Source organism: Danio rerio, chromosome 4 (assembly GCF_049306965.1).
Source record: "Danio rerio strain Tuebingen ecotype United States chromosome 4, GRCz12tu, whole genome shotgun sequence".
In the NCBI taxonomy this organism is placed as follows: domain Eukaryota; kingdom Metazoa; phylum Chordata; class Actinopteri; order Cypriniformes; family Danionidae; genus Danio; species Danio rerio.
Genome location: NC_133179.1, coordinates 49,431,779 through 49,447,430, shown reverse-complemented (window position 1 = coordinate 49,447,430; position 15,652 = coordinate 49,431,779). Strand labels below are relative to the sequence as shown.

General features: G+C 55.4%; 12 non-coding genes across 12 annotated transcripts; all 12 read right to left on the bottom strand.

The window, feature by feature from the left end:
• Positions 1-1,037: 1,037 nt before the first annotated feature.
• LOC141384079 (U1 spliceosomal RNA) lies at positions 1,038-1,201 on the bottom strand. The gene has a single exon (XR_012405133.1). It is a non-coding gene; the product is annotated as a U1 spliceosomal RNA (small nuclear RNA).
• A 1,141-nt stretch (positions 1,202-2,342) lies between these two features.
• On the bottom strand, positions 2,343-2,506 carry LOC141384078 (U1 spliceosomal RNA). Its single transcript, XR_012405132.1, has one exon. It is a non-coding gene; the product is annotated as a U1 spliceosomal RNA (small nuclear RNA).
• A 1,141-nt stretch (positions 2,507-3,647) lies between these two features.
• LOC141384109 (U1 spliceosomal RNA) lies at positions 3,648-3,811 on the bottom strand. Its single transcript, XR_012405165.1, has one exon. It is a non-coding gene; the product is annotated as a U1 spliceosomal RNA (small nuclear RNA).
• Positions 3,812-4,952: 1,141 nt separating this feature from the next.
• LOC141384155 (U1 spliceosomal RNA) lies at positions 4,953-5,116 on the bottom strand. Its single transcript, XR_012405211.1, has one exon. It is a non-coding gene; the product is annotated as a U1 spliceosomal RNA (small nuclear RNA).
• A 1,141-nt stretch (positions 5,117-6,257) lies between these two features.
• On the bottom strand, positions 6,258-6,421 carry LOC141384154 (U1 spliceosomal RNA). The gene has a single exon (XR_012405210.1). It is a non-coding gene; the product is annotated as a U1 spliceosomal RNA (small nuclear RNA).
• A 1,141-nt stretch (positions 6,422-7,562) lies between these two features.
• Positions 7,563-7,726, bottom strand: LOC141384108 (U1 spliceosomal RNA). Its single transcript, XR_012405164.1, has one exon. It is a non-coding gene; the product is annotated as a U1 spliceosomal RNA (small nuclear RNA).
• A 1,141-nt stretch (positions 7,727-8,867) lies between these two features.
• LOC137494362 (U1 spliceosomal RNA) lies at positions 8,868-9,031 on the bottom strand. Its single transcript, XR_011014322.2, has one exon. It is a non-coding gene; the product is annotated as a U1 spliceosomal RNA (small nuclear RNA).
• Positions 9,032-10,172: 1,141 nt separating this feature from the next.
• LOC137494394 (U1 spliceosomal RNA) lies at positions 10,173-10,336 on the bottom strand. Its single transcript, XR_011014354.2, has one exon. It is a non-coding gene; the product is annotated as a U1 spliceosomal RNA (small nuclear RNA).
• Positions 10,337-11,477: 1,141 nt separating this feature from the next.
• On the bottom strand, positions 11,478-11,641 carry LOC141384120 (U1 spliceosomal RNA). Its single transcript, XR_012405176.1, has one exon. It is a non-coding gene; the product is annotated as a U1 spliceosomal RNA (small nuclear RNA).
• Positions 11,642-12,782: 1,141 nt separating this feature from the next.
• On the bottom strand, positions 12,783-12,946 carry LOC141384077 (U1 spliceosomal RNA). The gene has a single exon (XR_012405131.1). It is a non-coding gene; the product is annotated as a U1 spliceosomal RNA (small nuclear RNA).
• A 1,141-nt stretch (positions 12,947-14,087) lies between these two features.
• Positions 14,088-14,251, bottom strand: LOC141384117 (U1 spliceosomal RNA). The gene has a single exon (XR_012405173.1). It is a non-coding gene; the product is annotated as a U1 spliceosomal RNA (small nuclear RNA).
• A 1,141-nt stretch (positions 14,252-15,392) lies between these two features.
• LOC141384069 (U1 spliceosomal RNA) lies at positions 15,393-15,556 on the bottom strand. Its single transcript, XR_012405121.1, has one exon. It is a non-coding gene; the product is annotated as a U1 spliceosomal RNA (small nuclear RNA).
• Between the last annotated feature and the right edge of the window lie 96 nt (positions 15,557-15,652).

Genomic DNA, 15,652 nt, shown 5'->3' with positions numbered 1-15,652 from the left:
CTCCTGACGGCGCTGTACTTGCAGCAGACGTGCCTGTGCTTGCAAACCACTCGCTAGTAACTGTGGCAACGCATGAAGGGTTTGAGCTTCCTCCAGATGCTTGCTTCGTGTTTTGTCATCACTTGGGGCTGCCAACACATGGATTCCACTGGACGCACTCGATCTGGGGATAACAGACCCTCTATGGGGGGAGGGGATCCTCCTGTTCTTTCTTTCTTTTCCTCCATCTGTTTTCTTTCTCTACAGATGCCGTTTTTCTCTGCTTAGTTTCTGATTTGGTCTATTTGGACATGTCGACCTCCGGCTTTGCTGCGGTTCGGACCGCCTTTGCCTAGAGCTCCGTGCTTTGCACTCTCGCCTTGTATATTTCGTGTCCTGTTTTCTTACGTCAGCCTATCAGCACAGTGCTCAAACGACATAGCTTGAAGAACACGACGGGATCTACAAACGTTCCGCAGAAGAACTTCACTGACGAAAGCGGAAGCGCTAACGGAACAACCTCCCGCTGCGGGCACCTTACATTCCTGAGACGGGAAACCACCGACCGCTGGCTGCGAAATTGCCTCTGGTTCAGATTGGTTTAGAACCGTCCCTCTGCCCAAAACGCCACAGACGTCTGCAAAAGATTGCAGTTCTTGAAACAGAGTTACCTCTGATCCGAGCAGAAGCGTTCGCTTACTTAACGGCAGATAAAATGATGACCTTTCACACGGTCTGCATTCGTTCCGTCAGTAACAGCGGCAGGCCGGCAAATAGAATCCTGACGTTCCACAGGGCACACTCGCTTGGCGGACAAAAGCCACCGGGGGCTCTCTTTGCGTGTTCCTTCACCTGGTCAAACCGCTTTGAGGGGGGACCTTTCGAGTAGTTTTCGGCGTCTGAACAGACTCTTCTAGCGACGGTTGGGCAGGCCTTCCACAGGCGCGCGCAGCTCAACGGGAGCAAAAGAGGCTGGCCCAAGGGCGAGGAAGAGAGGGAAGCGACGCTCCAGCCGGGTCCGACGCTACCGCCTGAACTCTGTCTTGAACCACTGTGCTCAGGGGAGAGCGCGAACGCAGTCCCCCACTACCAGAAATTATGCAGTCGAGATTCCCACATTTGGGGAATTCGCAGGGGCCAGCGTGGCCGGAGTGCAATGGCCAAGCCTCGCCCTGGGTGAACCACCTTCTTGATCATGGTATCTCCCCTGCCAGGTAAGTATGAGTTGCCGGGCGGCGCAAATGGCAGCCGCCGTTTTCTATCGGCCGTACTCCAGGGCGGTGATGCCCAGCCACCGAGCGTGGGGAATGGGCCAGCAACCCCTGTCTCCTGACGGCGCTGTACTCGCAGCAGACGTGCCTGTGCTTGCAAACCACTCGCTAGTAACTGTGGCAACGCATGAAGGGTTTGAGCTTCCTCCAGATGCTTGCTTCGTGTTTTGTCATCACTTGGGGCTGCCAACACATGGATTCCACTGGACGCACTCGATCTGGGGATAACAGACCCTCTATGGGGGGAGGGGATCCTCCTGTTCTTTCTTTCTTTTCCTCCATCTGTTTTCTTTCTCTACAGATGCCGTTTTTCTCTGCTTAGTTTCTGATTTGGTCTATTTGGACATGTCGACCTCCGGCTTTGCTGCGGTTCGGACCGCCTTTGCCTAGAGCTCCGTGCTTTGCACTCTCGCCTTGTATATTTCGTGTCCTGTTTTCTTACGTCAGCCTATCAGCACAGTGCTCAAACGACATAGCTTGAAGAACACGACGGGATCTACAAACGTTCCGCAGAAGAACTTCACTGACGAAAGCGGAAGCGCTAACGGAACAACCTCCCGCTGCGGGCACCTTACATTCCTGAGACGGGAAACCACCGACGGCTGGCTGCGAAATTGCCTCTGGTTCAGATTGGTTTAGAACCGTCCCTCTGCCCAAAACGCCACAGACGTCTGCAAAAGATTGCAGTTCTTGAAACAGAGTTACCTCTGATCCGAGCAGAAGCGTTCGCTTACTTAACGGCAGATAAAATGATGACCTTTCACACGGTCTGCATTCGTTCCGTCAGTAACAGCGGCAGGCCGGCAAATAGAATCCTGACGTTCCACAGGGCACACTCGCTTGGCGGACAAAAGCCACCGGGGGCTCTCTTTGCGTGTTCCTTCACCTGGTCAAACCGCTTTGAGGGGGGACCTTTCGAGTAGTTTTCGGCGTCTGAACAGACTCTTCTAGCGACGGTTGGGCAGGCCTTCCACAGGCGCGCGCAGCTCAACGGGAGCAAAAGAGGCTGGCCCAAGGGCGAGGAAGAGAGGGAAGCGACGCTCCAGTCGGGTCCGACGCTACCGCCTGAACTCTGTCTTGAACCACTGTGCTCAGGGGAGAGCGCGAACGCAGTCCCCCACTACCAGAAATTATGCAGTCGAGATTCCCACATTTGGGGAATTCGCAGGGGCCAGCGTGGCCGGAGTGCAATGGCCAAGCCTCGCCCTGGGTGAACCACCTTCTTGATCATGGTATCTCCCCTGCCAGGTAAGTATGAGTTGCCGGGCGGCGCAAATGGCAGCCGCCGTTTTCTATCGGCCGTACTCCAGGGCGGTGATGCCCAGCCACCGAGCGTGGGGAATGGGCCAGCAACCCCTGTCTCCTGACGGCGCTGTACTCGCAGCAGACGTGCCTGTGCTTGCAAACCACTCGCTAGTAACTGTGGCAACGCATGAAGGGTTTGAGCTTCCTCCAGATGCTTGCTTCGTGTTTTGTCATCACTTGGGGCTGCCAACACATGGATTCCACTGGACGCACTCGATCTGGGGATAACAGACCCTCTATGGGGGGAGGGGATCCTCCTGTTCTTTCTTTCTTTTCCTCCATCTGTTTTCTTTCTCTACAGATGCCGTTTTTCTCTGCTTAGTTTCTGATTTGGTCTATTTGGACATGTCGACCTCCGGCTTTGCTGCGGTTCGGACCGCCTTTGCCTAGAGCTCCGTGCTTTGCACTCTCGCCTTGTATATTTCGTGTCCTGTTTTCTTACGTCAGCCTATCAGCACAGTGCTCAAACGACATAGCTTGAAGAACACGACGGGATCTACAAACGTTCCGCAGAAGAACTTCACTGACGAAAGCGGAAGCGCTAACGGAACAACCTCCCGCTGCGGGCACCTTACATTCCTGAGACGGGAAACCACCGACGGCTGGCTGCGAAATTGCCTCTGGTTCAGATTGGTTTAGAACCGTCCCTCTGCCCAAAACGCCACAGACGTCTGCAAAAGATTGCAGTTCTTGAAACAGAGTTACCTCTGATCCGAGCAGAAGCGTTCGCTTACTTAACGGCAGATAAAATGATGACCTTTCACACGGTCTGCATTCGTTCCGTCAGTAACAGCGGCAGGCCGGCAAATAGAATCCTGACGTTCCACAGGGCACACTCGCTTGGCGGACAAAAGCCACCGGGGGCTCTCTTTGCGTGTTCCTTCACCTGGTCAAACCGCTTTGAGGGGGGACCTTTCGAGTAGTTTTCGGCGTCTGAACAGACTCTTCTAGCGACGGTTGGGCAGGCCTTCCACAGGCGCGCGCAGCTCAACGGGAGCAAAAGAGGCTGGCCCAAGGGCGAGGAAGAGAGGGAAGCGACGCTCCAGCCGGGTCCGACGCTACCGCCTGAACTCTGTCTTGAACCACTGTGCTCAGGGGAGAGCGCGAACGCAGTCCCCCACTACCAGAAATTATGCAGTCGAGATTCCCACATTTGGGGAATTCGCAGGGGTCAGCGTGGCCGGAGTGCAATGGCCAAGCCTCGCCCTGGGTGAACCACCTTCTTGATCATGGTATCTCCCCTGCAAGGTAAGTATGAGTTGCCGGGCGGCGCAAATGGCAGCCGCCGTTTTCTATCGGCCGTACTCCAGGGCGGTGATGCCCAGCCACCGAGCGTGGGGAATGGGCCAGCAACCCCTGTCTCCTGACGGCGCTGTACTCGCAGCAGACGTGCCTGTGCTTGCAAACCACTCGCTAGTAACTGTGGCAACGCATGAAGGGTTTGAGCTTCCTCCAGATGCTTGCTTCGTGTTTTGTCATCACTTGGGGCTGCCAACACATGGATTCCACTGGACGCACTCGATCTGGGGATAACAGACCCTCTATGGGGGGAGGGGATCCTCCTGTTCTTTCTTTCTTTTCCTCCATCTGTTTTCTTTCTCTACAGATGCCGTTTTTCTCTGCTTAGTTTCTGATTTGGTCTATTTGGACATGTCGACCTCCGGCTTTGCTGCGGTTCGGACCGCCTTTGCCTAGAGCTCCGTGCTTTGCACTCTCGCCTTGTATATTTCGTGTCCTGTTTTCTTACGTCAGCCTATCAGCACAGTGCTCAAACGACATAGCTTGAAGAACACGACGGGATCTACAAACGTTCCGCAGAAGAACTTCACTGACGAAAGCGGAAGCGCTAACGGAACAACCTCCCGCTGCGGGCACCTTACATTCCTGAGACGGGAAACCACCGACGGCTGGCTGCGAAATTGCCTCTGGTTCAGATTGGTTTAGAACCGTCCCTCTGCCCAAAACGCCACAGACGTCTGCAAAAGATTGCAGTTCTTGAAACAGAGTTACCTCTGATCCGAGCAGAAGCGTTCGCTTACTTAACGGCAGATAAAATGATGACCTTTCACACGGTCTGCATTCGTTCCGTCAGTAACAGCGGCAGGCCGGCAAATAGAATCCTGACGTTCCACAGGGCACACTCGCTTGGCGGACAAAAGCCACCGGGGGCTCTCTTTGCGTGTTCCTTCACCTGGTCAAACCGCTTTGAGGGGGGACCTTTCGAGTAGTTTTCGGCGTCTGAACAGACTCTTCTAGCGACGGTTGGGCAGGCCTTCCACAGGCGCGCGCAGCTCAACGGGAGCAAAAGAGGCTGGCCCAAGGGCGAGGAAGAGAGGGAAGCGACGCTCCAGCCGGGTCCGACGCTACCGCCTGAACTCTGTCTTGAACCACTGTGCTCAGGGGAGAGCGCGAACGCAGTCCCCCACTACCAGAAATTATGCAGTCGAGATTCCCACATTTGGGGAATTCGCAGGGGTCAGCGTGGCCGGAGTGCAATGGCCAAGCCTCGCCCTGGGTGAACCAGCTTCTTGATCATGGTATCTCCCCTGCAAGGTAAGTATGAGTTGCCGGGCGGCGCAAATGGCAGCCGCCGTTTTCTATCGGCCGTACTCCAGGGCGGTGATGCCCAGCCACCGAGCGTGGGGAATGGGCCAGCAACCCCTGTCTCCTGACGGCGCTGTACTCGCAGCAGACGTGCCTGTGCTTGCAAACCACTCGCTAGTAACTGTGGCAACGCATGAAGGGTTTGAGCTTCCTCCAGATGCTTGCTTCGTGTTTTGTCATCAGTTGGGGCTGCCAACACATGGATTCCACTGGACGCACTCGATCTGGGGATAACAGACCCTCTATGGGGGGAGGGGATCCTCCTGTTCTTTCTTTCTTTTCCTCCATCTGTTTTCTTTCTCTACAGATGCCGTTTTTCTCTGCTTAGTTTCTGATTTGGTCTATTTGGACATGTCGACCTCCGGCTTTGCTGCGGTTCGGACCGCCTTTGCCTAGAGCTCCGTGCTTTGCACTCTCGCCTTGTATATTTCGTGTCCTGTTTTCTTACGTCAGCCTATCAGCACAGTGCTCAAACGACATAGCTTGAAGAACACGACGGGATCTACAAACGTTCCGCAGAAGAACTTCACTGACGAAAGCGGAAGCGCTAACGGAACAACCTCCCGCTGCGGGCACCTTACATTCCTGAGACGGGAAACCACCGACGGCTGGCTGCGAAATTGCCTCTGGTTCAGATTGGTTTAGAACCGTCCCTCTGCCCAAAACGCCACAGACGTCTGCAAAAGATTGCAGTTCTTGAAACAGAGTTACCTCTGATCCGAGCAGAAGCGTTCGCTTACTTAACGGCAGATAAAATGATGACCTTTCACACGGTCTGCATTCGTTCCGTCAGTAACAGCGGCAGGCCGGCAAATAGAATCCTGACGTTCCACAGGGCACACTCGCTTGGCGGACAAAAGCCACCGGGGGCTCTCTTTGCGTGTTCCTTCACCTGGTCAAACCGCTTTGAGGGGGGACCTTTCGAGTAGTTTTCGGCGTCTGAACAGACTCTTCTAGCGACGGTTGGGCAGGCCTTCCACAGGCGCGCGCAGCTCAACGGGAGCAAAAGAGGCTGGCCCAAGGGCGAGGAAGAGAGGGAAGCGACGCTCCAGCCGGGTCCGACGCTACCGCCTGAACTCTGTCTTGAACCACTGTGCTCAGGGGAGAGCGCGAACGCAGTCCCCCACTACCAGAAATTATGCAGTCGAGATTCCCACATTTGGGGAATTCGCAGGGGTCAGCGTGGCCGGAGTGCAATGGCCAAGCCTCGCCCTGGGTGAACCAGCTTCTTGATCATGGTATCTCCCCTGCAAGGTAAGTATGAGTTGCCGGGCGGCGCAAATGGCAGCCGCCGTTTTCTATCGGCCGTACTCCAGGGCGGTGATGCCCAGCCACCGAGCGTGGGGAATGGGCCAGCAACCCCTGTCTCCTGACGGCGCTGTACTTGCAGCAGACGTGCCTGTGCTTGCAAACCACTCGCTAGTAACTGTGGCAACGCATGAAGGGTTTGAGCTTCCTCCAGATGCTTGCTTCGTGTTTTGTCATCAGTTGGGGCTGCCAACACATGGATTCCACTGGACGCACTCGATCTGGGGATAACAGACCCTCTATGGGGGGAGGGGATCCTCCTGTTCTTTCTTTCTTTTCCTCCATCTGTTTTCTTTCTCTACAGATGCCGTTTTTCTCTGCTTAGTTTCTGATTTGGTCTATTTGGACATGTCGACCTCCGGCTTTGCTGCGGTTCGGACCGCCTTTGCCTAGAGCTCCGTGCTTTGCACTCTCGCCTTGTATATTTCGTGTCCTGTTTTCTTACGTCAGCCTATCAGCACAGTGCTCAAACGACATAGCTTGAAGAACACGACGGGATCTACAAACGTTCCGCAGAAGAACTTCACTGACGAAAGCGGAAGCGCTAACGGAACAACCTCCCGCTGCGGGCACCTTACATTCCTGAGACGGGAAACCACCGACGGCTGGCTGCGAAATTGCCTCTGGTTCAGATTGGTTTAGAACCGTCCCTCTGCCCAAAACGCCACAGACGTCTGCAAAAGATTGCAGTTCTTGAAACAGAGTTACCTCTGATCCGAGCAGAAGCGTTCGCTTACTTAACGGCAGATAAAATGATGACCTTTCACACGGTCTGCATTCGTTCCGTCAGTAACAGCGGCAGGCCGGCAAATAGAATCCTGACGTTCCACAGGGCACACTCGCTTGGCGGACAAAAGCCACCGGGGGCTCTCTTTGCGTGTTCCTTCACCTGGTCAAACCGCTTTGAGGGGGGACCTTTCGAGTAGTTTTCGGCGTCTGAACAGACTCTTCTAGCGACGGTTGGGCAGGCCTTCCACAGGCGCGCGCAGCTCAACGGGAGCAAAAGAGGCTGGCCCAAGGGCGAGGAAGAGAGGGAAGCGACGCTCCAGCCGGGTCCGACGCTACCGCCTGAACTCTGTCTTGAACCACTGTGCTCAGGGGAGAGCGCGAACGCAGTCCCCCACTACCAGAAATTATGCAGTCGAGATTCCCACATTTGGGGAATTCGCAGGGGTCAGCGTGGCCGGAGTGCAATGGCCAAGCCTCGCCCTGGGTGAACCACCTTCTTGATCATGGTATCTCCCCTGCAAGGTAAGTATGAGTTGCCGGGCGGCGCAAATGGCAGCCGCCGTTTTCTATCGGCCGTACTCCAGGGCGGTGATGCCCAGCCACCGAGCGTGGGGAATGGGCCAGCAACCCCTGTCTCCTGACGGCGCTGTACTTGCAGCAGACGTGCCTGTGCTTGCAAACCACTCGCTAGTAACTGTGGCAACGCATGAAGGGTTTGAGCTTCCTCCAGATGCTTGCTTCGTGTTTTGTCATCACTTGGGGCTGCCAACACATGGATTCCACTGGACGCACTCGATCTGGGGATAACAGACCCTCTATGGGGGGAGGGGATCCTCCTGTTCTTTCTTTCTTTTCCTCCATCTGTTTTCTTTCTCTACAGATGCCGTTTTTCTCTGCTTAGTTTCTGATTTGGTCTATTTGGACATGTCGACCTCCGGCTTTGCTGCGGTTCGGACCGCCTTTGCCTAGAGCTCCGTGCTTTGCACTCTCGCCTTGTATATTTCGTGTCCTGTTTTCTTACGTCAGCCTATCAGCACAGTGCTCAAACGACATAGCTTGAAGAACACGACGGGATCTACAAACGTTCCGCAGAAGAACTTCACTGACGAAAGCGGAAGCGCTAACGGAACAACCTCCCGCTGCGGGCACCTTACATTCCTGAGACGGGAAACCACCGACGGCTGGCTGCGAAATTGCCTCTGGTTCAGATTGGTTTAGAACCGTCCCTCTGCCCAAAACGCCACAGACGTCTGCAAAAGATTGCAGTTCTTGAAACAGAGTTACCTCTGATCCGAGCAGAAGCGTTCGCTTACTTAACGGCAGATAAAATGATGACCTTTCACACGGTCTGCATTCGTTCCGTCAGTAACAGCGGCAGGCCGGCAAATAGAATCCTGACGTTCCACAGGGCACACTCGCTTGGCGGACAAAAGCCACCGGGGGCTCTCTTTGCGTGTTCCTTCACCTGGTCAAACCGCTTTGAGGGGGGACCTTTCGAGTAGTTTTCGGCGTCTGAACAGACTCTTCTAGCGACGGTTGGGCAGGCCTTCCACAGGCGCGCGCAGCTCAACGGGAGCAAAAGAGGCTGGCCCAAGGGCGAGGAAGAGAGGGAAGCGACGCTCCAGCCGGGTCCGACGCTACCGCCTGAACTCTGTCTTGAACCACTGTGCTCAGGGGAGAGCGCGAACGCAGTCCCCCACTACCAGAAATTATGCAGTCGAGATTCCCACATTTGGGGAATTCGCAGGGGTCAGCGTGGCCGGAGTGCAATGGCCAAGCCTCGCCCTGGGTGAACCACCTTCTTGATCATGGTATCTCCCCTGCCAGGTAAGTATGAGTTGCCGGGCGGCGCAAATGGCAGCCGCCGTTTTCTATCGGCCGTACTCCAGGGCGGTGATGCCCAGCCACCGAGCGTGGGGAATGGGCCAGCAACCCCTGTCTCCTGACGGCGCTGTACTTGCAGCAGACGTGCCTGTGCTTGCAAACCACTCGCTAGTAACTGTGGCAACGCATGAAGGGTTTGAGCTTCCTCCAGATGCTTGCTTCGTGTTTTGTCATCAGTTGGGGCTGCCAACACATGGATTCCACTGGACGCACTCGATCTGGGGATAACAGACCCTCTATGGGGGGAGGGGATCCTCCTGTTCTTTCTTTCTTTTCCTCCATCTGTTTTCTTTCTCTACAGATGCCGTTTTTCTCTGCTTAGTTTCTGATTTGGTCTATTTGGACATGTCGACCTCCGGCTTTGCTGCGGTTCGGACCGCCTTTGCCTAGAGCTCCGTGCTTTGCACTCTCGCCTTGTATATTTCGTGTCCTGTTTTCTTACGTCAGCCTATCAGCACAGTGCTCAAACGACATAGCTTGAAGAACACGACGGGATCTACAAACGTTCCGCAGAAGAACTTCACTGACGAAAGCGGAAGCGCTAACGGAACAACCTCCCGCTGCGGGCACCTTACATTCCTGAGACGGGAAACCACCGACGGCTGGCTGCGAAATTGCCTCTGGTTCAGATTGGTTTAGAACCGTCCCTCTGCCCAAAACGCCACAGACGTCTGCAAAAGATTGCAGTTCTTGAAACAGAGTTACCTCTGATCCGAGCAGAAGCGTTCGCTTACTTAACGGCAGATAAAATGATGACCTTTCACACGGTCTGCATTCGTTCCGTCAGTAACAGCGGCAGGCCGGCAAATAGAATCCTGACGTTCCACAGGGCACACTCGCTTGGCGGACAAAAGCCACCGGGGGCTCTCTTTGCGTGTTCCTTCACCTGGTCAAACCGCTTTGAGGGGGGACCTTTCGAGTAGTTTTCGGCGTCTGAACAGACTCTTCTAGCGACGGTTGGGCAGGCCTTCCACAGGCGCGCGCAGCTCAACGGGAGCAAAAGAGGCTGGCCCAAGGGCGAGGAAGAGAGGGAAGCGACGCTCCAGCCGGGTCCGACGCTACCGCCTGAACTCTGTCTTGAACCACTGTGCTCAGGGGAGAGCGCGAACGCAGTCCCCCACTACCAGAAATTATGCAGTCGAGATTCCCACATTTGGGGAATTCGCAGGGGTCAGCGTGGCCGGAGTGCAATGGCCAAGCCTCGCCCTGGGTGAACCACCTTCTTGATCATGGTATCTCCCCTGCCAGGTAAGTATGAGTTGCCGGGCGGCGCAAATGGCAGCCGCCGTTTTCTATCGGCCGTACTCCAGGGCGGTGATGCCCAGCCACCGAGCGTGGGGAATGGGCCAGCAACCCCTGTCTCCTGACGGCGCTGTACTTGCAGCAGACGTGCCTGTGCTTGCAAACCACTCGCTAGTAACTGTGGCAACGCATGAAGGGTTTGAGCTTCCTCCAGATGCTTGCTTCGTGTTTTGTCATCAGTTGGGGCTGCCAACACATGGATTCCACTGGACGCACTCGATCTGGGGATAACAGACCCTCTATGGGGGGAGGGGATCCTCCTGTTCTTTCTTTCTTTTCCTCCATCTGTTTTCTTTCTCTACAGATGCCGTTTTTCTCTGCTTAGTTTCTGATTTGGTCTATTTGGACATGTCGACCTCCGGCTTTGCTGCGGTTCGGACCGCCTTTGCCTAGAGCTCCGTGCTTTGCACTCTCGCCTTGTATATTTCGTGTCCTGTTTTCTTACGTCAGCCTATCAGCACAGTGCTCAAACGACATAGCTTGAAGAACACGACGGGATCTACAAACGTTCCGCAGAAGAACTTCACTGACGAAAGCGGAAGCGCTAACGGAACAACCTCCCGCTGCGGGCACCTTACATTCCTGAGACGGGAAACCACCGACGGCTGGCTGCGAAATTGCCTCTGGTTCAGATTGGTTTAGAACCGTCCCTCTGCCCAAAACGCCACAGACGTCTGCAAAAGATTGCAGTTCTTGAAACAGAGTTACCTCTGATCCGAGCAGAAGCGTTCGCTTACTTAACGGCAGATAAAATGATGACCTTTCACACGGTCTGCATTCGTTCCGTCAGTAACAGCGGCAGGCCGGCAAATAGAATCCTGACGTTCCACAGGGCACACTCGCTTGGCGGACAAAAGCCACCGGGGGCTCTCTTTGCGTGTTCCTTCACCTGGTCAAACCGCTTTGAGGGGGGACCTTTCGAGTAGTTTTCGGCGTCTGAACAGACTCTTCTAGCGACGGTTGGGCAGGCCTTCCACAGGCGCGCGCAGCTCAACGGGAGCAAAAGAGGCTGGCCCAAGGGCGAGGAAGAGAGGGAAGCGACGCTCCAGCCGGGTCCGACGCTACCGCCTGAACTCTGTCTTGAACCACTGTGCTCAGGGGAGAGCGCGAACGCAGTCCCCCACTACCAGAAATTATGCAGTCAAGATTCCCACATTTGGGGAATTCGCAGGGGCCAGCGTGGCCGGAGTGCAATGGCCAAGCCTCGCCCTGGGTGAACCACCTTCTTGATCATGGTATCTCCCCTGCCAGGTAAGTATGAGTTGCCGGGCGGCGCAAATGGCAGCCGCCGTTTTCTATCGGCCGTACTCCAGGGCGGTGATGCCCAGCCACCGAGCGTGGGGAATGGGCCAGCAACCCCTGTCTCCTGACGGCGCTGTACTCGCAGCAGACGTGCCTGTGCTTGCAAACCACTCGCTAGTAACTGTGGCAACGCATGAAGGGTTTGAGCTTCCTCCAGATGCTTGCTTCGTGTTTTGTCATCAGTTGGGGCTGCCAACACATGGATTCCACTGGACGCACTCGATCTGGGGATAACAGACCCTCTATGGGGGGAGGGGATCCTCCTGTTCTTTCTTTCTTTTCCTCCATCTGTTTTCTTTCTCTACAGATGCCGTTTTTCTCTGCTTAGTTTCTGATTTGGTCTATTTGGACATGTCGACCTCCGGCTTTGCTGCGGTTCGGACCGCCTTTGCCTAGAGCTCCGTGCTTTGCACTCTCGCCTTGTATATTTCGTGTCCTGTTTTCTTACGTCAGCCTATCAGCACAGTGCTCAAACGACATAGCTTGAAGAACACGACGGGATCTACAAACGTTCCGCAGAAGAACTTCACTGACGAAAGCGGAAGCGCTAACGGAACAACCTCCCGCTGCGGGCACCTTACATTCCTGAGACGGGAAACCACCGACGGCTGGCTGCGAAATTGCCTCTGGTTCAGATTGGTTTAGAACCGTCCCTCTGCCCAAAACGCCACAGACGTCTGCAAAAGATTGCAGTTCTTGAAACAGAGTTACCTCTGATCCGAGCAGAAGCGTTCGCTTACTTAACGGCAGATAAAATGATGACCTTTCACACGGTCTGCATTCGTTCCGTCAGTAACAGCGGCAGGCCGGCAAATAGAATCCTGACGTTCCACAGGGCACACTCGCTTGGCGGACAAAAGCCACCGGGGGCTCTCTTTGCGTGTTCCTTCACCTGGTCAAACCGCTTTGAGGGGGGACCTTTCGAGTAGTTTTCGGCGTCTGAACAGACTCTTCTAGCGACGGTTGGGCAGGCCTTCCACAGGCGCGCGCAGCTCAACGGGAGCAAAAGAGGCTGGCCCAAGGGCGAGGAAGAGAGGGAAGCGACGCTCCAGCCGGGTCCGACGCTACCGCCTGAACTCTGTCTTGAACCACTGTGCTCAGGGGAGAGCGCGAACGCAGTCCCCCACTACCAGAAATTATGCAGTCGAGATTCCCACATTTGGGGAATTCGCAGGGGCCAGCGTGGCCGGAGTGCAATGGCCAAGCCTCGCCCTGGGTGAACCACCTTCTTGATCATGGTATCTCCCCTGCCAGGTAAGTATGAGTTGCCGGGCGGCGCAAATGGCAGCCGCCGTTTTCTATCGGCCGTACTCCAGGGCGGTGATGCCCAGCCACCGAGCRTGGGGAATGGGCCAGCAACCCCTGTCTCCTGACGGCGCTGTACTCGCAGCAGACGTGCCTGTGCTTGCAAACCACTCGCTAGTAACTGTGGCAACGCATGAAGGGTTTGAGCTTCCTCCAGATGCTTGCTTCGTGTTTTGTCATCAGTTGGGGCTGCCAACACATGGATTCCACTGGACGCACTCGATCTGGGGATAACAGACCCTCTATGGGGGGAGGGGATCCTCCTGTTCTTTCTTTCTTTTCCTCCATCTGTTTTCTTTCTCTACAGATGCCGTTTTTCTCTGCTTAGTTTCTGATTTGGTCTATTTGGACATGTCGACCTCCGGCTTTGCTGCGGTTCGGACCGCCTTTGCCTAGAGCTCCGTGCTTTGCACTCTCGCCTTGTATATTTCGTGTCCTGTTTTCTTACGTCAGCCTATCAGCACAGTGCTCAAACGACATAGCTTGAAGAACACGACGGGATCTACAAACGTTCCGCAGAAGAACTTCACTGACGAAAGCGGAAGCGCTAACGGAACAACCTCCCGCTGCGGGCACCTTACATTCCTGAGACGGGAAACCACCGACGGCTGGCTGCGAAATTGCCTCTGGTTCAGATTGGTTTAGAACCGTCCCTCTGCCCAAAACGCCACAGACGTCTGCAAAAGATTGCAGTTCTTGAAACAGAGTTACCTCTGATCCGAGCAGAAGCGTTCGCTTACTTAACGGCAGATAAAATGATGACCTTTCACACGGTCTGCATTCGTTCCGTCAGTAACAGCGGCAGGCCGGCAAATAGAATCCTGACGTTCCACAGGGCACACTCGCTTGGCGGACAAAAGCCACCGGGGGCTCTCTTTGCGTGTTCCTTCACCTGGTCAAACCGCTTTGAGGGGGGACCTTTCGAGTAGTTTTCGGCGTCTGAACAGACTCTTCTAGCGACGGTTGGGCAGGCCTTCCACAGGCGCGCGCAGCTCAACGGGAGCAAAAGAGGCTGGCCCAAGGGCGAGGAAGAGAGGGAAGCGACGCTCCAGCCGGGTCCGACGCTACCGCCTGAACTCTGTCTTGAACCACTGTGCTCAGGGGAGAGCGCGAACGCAGTCCCCCACTACCAGAAATTATGCAKTCGAGATTCCCACATTTGGGGAATTCGCAGGGGCCAGCGTGGCCGGAGTGCAATGGCCAAGCCTCGCCCTGGGTGAACCACCTTCTTGATCATGGTATCTCCCCTGCCAGGTAAGTATGAGTTGCCGGGCGGCGCAAATGGCAGCCGCCGTTTTCTATCGGCCGTACTCCAGGGCGGTGATGCCCAGCCACCGAGCGTGGGGAATGGGCCAGCAACCCCTGTCTCCTGACGGCGCTGTACTCGCAGCAGACGTGCCTGTGCTTGCAAACCACTCGCTAGTAACTGTGGCAACGCATGAAGGGTTTGAGCTTCCTCCAGATGCTTGCTTCGTGTTTTGTCATCACTTGGGGCTGCCAACACATGGATTCCACTGGACGCACTCGATCTGGGGATAACAGACCCTCTATGGGGGGAGGGGATCCTCCTGTTCTTTCTTTCTTTTCCTCCATCTGTTTTCTTTCTCTACAGATGCCGTTTTTCTCTGCTTAGTTTCTGATTTGGTCTATTTGGACATGTYGACCTCCGGCTTTGCTGCGGTTCGGACCGCCTTTGCCTAGAGCTCCGTGCTTTGCACTCTCGCCTTGTATATTTCGTGTCCTGTTTTCTTACGTCAGCCTATCAGCACAGTGCTCAAACGACATAGCTTGAAGAACACGACGGGATCTACAAACGTTCCGCAGAAGAACTTCACTGACGAAAGCGGAAGCGCTAACGGAACAACCTCCCGCTGCGGGCACCTTACATTCCTGAGACGGGAAACCACCGACGGCTGGCTGCGAAATTGCCTCTGGTTCAGATTGGTTTAGAACCGTCCCTCTGCCCAAAACGCCACAGACGTCTGCAAAAGATTGCAGTTCTTGAAACAGAGTTACCTCTGATCCGAGCAGAAGCGTTCGCTTACTTAACGGCAGATAAAATGATGACCTTTCACACGGTCTGCATTCGTTCCGTCAGTAACAGCGGCAGGCCGGCAAATAGAATCCTGACGTTCCACAGGGCACACTCGCTTGGCGGACAAAAGCCACCGGGGGCTCTCTTTGCGTGTTCCTTCACCTGGTCAAACCGCTTTGAGGGGGGACCTTTCGAGTAGTTTTCGGCGTCTGAACAGACTCTTCTAGCGACGGTTGGGCAGGCCTTCCACAGGCGCGCGCAGCTCAACGGGAGCAAAAGAGGCTGGCCCAAGGGCGAGGAAGAGAGGGAAGCGACGCTCCAGCCGGGTCCGACGCTACCGCCTGAACTCTGTCTTGAACCACTGTGCTCAGGGGAGAGCGCGAACGCAGTCCCCCACTACCAGAAATTATGCAGTCGAGATTCCCACATTTGGGGAATTCGCAGGGGYCAGCGTGGCCGGAGTGCAATGGCCAAGCCTCGCCCTGGGTGAACCACCTTCTTGATCATGGTATCTCCCCTGCCAGGTAAGTATGAGTTGCCGGGCGGCGCAAATGGCAGCCGCCGTTTTCTATCGGCCGTACTCCAGGGCGGTGATGCCCAGCCACCGAGCGTGGGGAATGGGCCAGCA